This window comes from Dendroctonus ponderosae, unplaced genomic scaffold, assembly GCF_020466585.1.
Source record: "Dendroctonus ponderosae isolate FM_Combo_2020 unplaced genomic scaffold, Dpon_F_20191213v2 Dpon_F_20191213_2, whole genome shotgun sequence".
Classification (NCBI taxonomy): domain Eukaryota; kingdom Metazoa; phylum Arthropoda; class Insecta; order Coleoptera; family Curculionidae; genus Dendroctonus; species Dendroctonus ponderosae.
Genome location: NW_026018165.1, coordinates 3,661,117 through 3,662,188, shown reverse-complemented (window position 1 = coordinate 3,662,188; position 1,072 = coordinate 3,661,117).

The window sequence follows — 1,072 nt, the reverse complement described above, 5'->3', positions numbered from 1 at the left end:
CAGATTTTCACTGAATTCAAAACGCAATAGTTCAAAAATGGAAAGTTATATGAAGATATGGTTTGCAGCATTGTATAGCTCAGTGCTTTGAAAATTGCGTTTGGGACCTGATTTGGGCTTATTGGAAAGAAAAATACCCTAAATAATTCTTTACAAAATCTATGATTTTCAGCGTTTTAGCGAGCTGTGTTGCCAGAGCGTCATTTGAGAAACCGGGTTGAGACAAACGAAATAATGAATTATTTATGAATTAGTATGACAATCAATAAATACACTGTTCATACAATGAATTGATTGTATCATACAATGAATTCATTGTCGTACAATAAATTCATTGTCGTACAATGAATTAATTGCATCATGGTGTCAATGCGTTTGGGCATGTTAGGGAATTTTGTAGACAAAACTGAGCATTTTGCGTTTGGAAGTTGGAAAGTGTACAATCTAGAGATTGTTTGCTACTTTTAAGTGTCGGTTCAGAAATATAAAAAATGCGAAGTGCAGTAATTTCATTTCTATTAAAATTTACATAGCATCCACGGCACCACAAACCGCATATTCCGTCGTAAATAATAGGAAAGTAACATTGGGTCATTGCTTGAACTTCCGTCTCTTGAATCCTAATGTACTATTTCTGAAAGGATACATTTTCAGATAACGCTATACTTTATTGCACAACTGGCAACTTTGCTTGTCTACAAAATAAATACATTTTTGTTACTTTTAATTTTCAAGTCCAAAATCTGCTGGAAATCATCTTGTAATTATAAGGAAGATTTATAAAAAAATAATTAAGGGAACGCTAACGCTGAAAACGCATCTTCTCCTGATATTTGCTCGCTACCTCTTCCGACATGCTGCTGCCTTGGTACAAACGAAAATCTGCATTTGCCATCAGAACTTTTCTATTAGAGACTTGCTACACCCACATTCAAAATCAGGGACCGCTAACGCTGAAAACGTATCTTCTCCTGATATTCGCTCGCTACCTCTTCCAACATGCTGCTGCCCTGGTACAAACGAAAATCTTCATTTGCCATCAGAACTTTTCTATTAGAGACTTGCTACACCC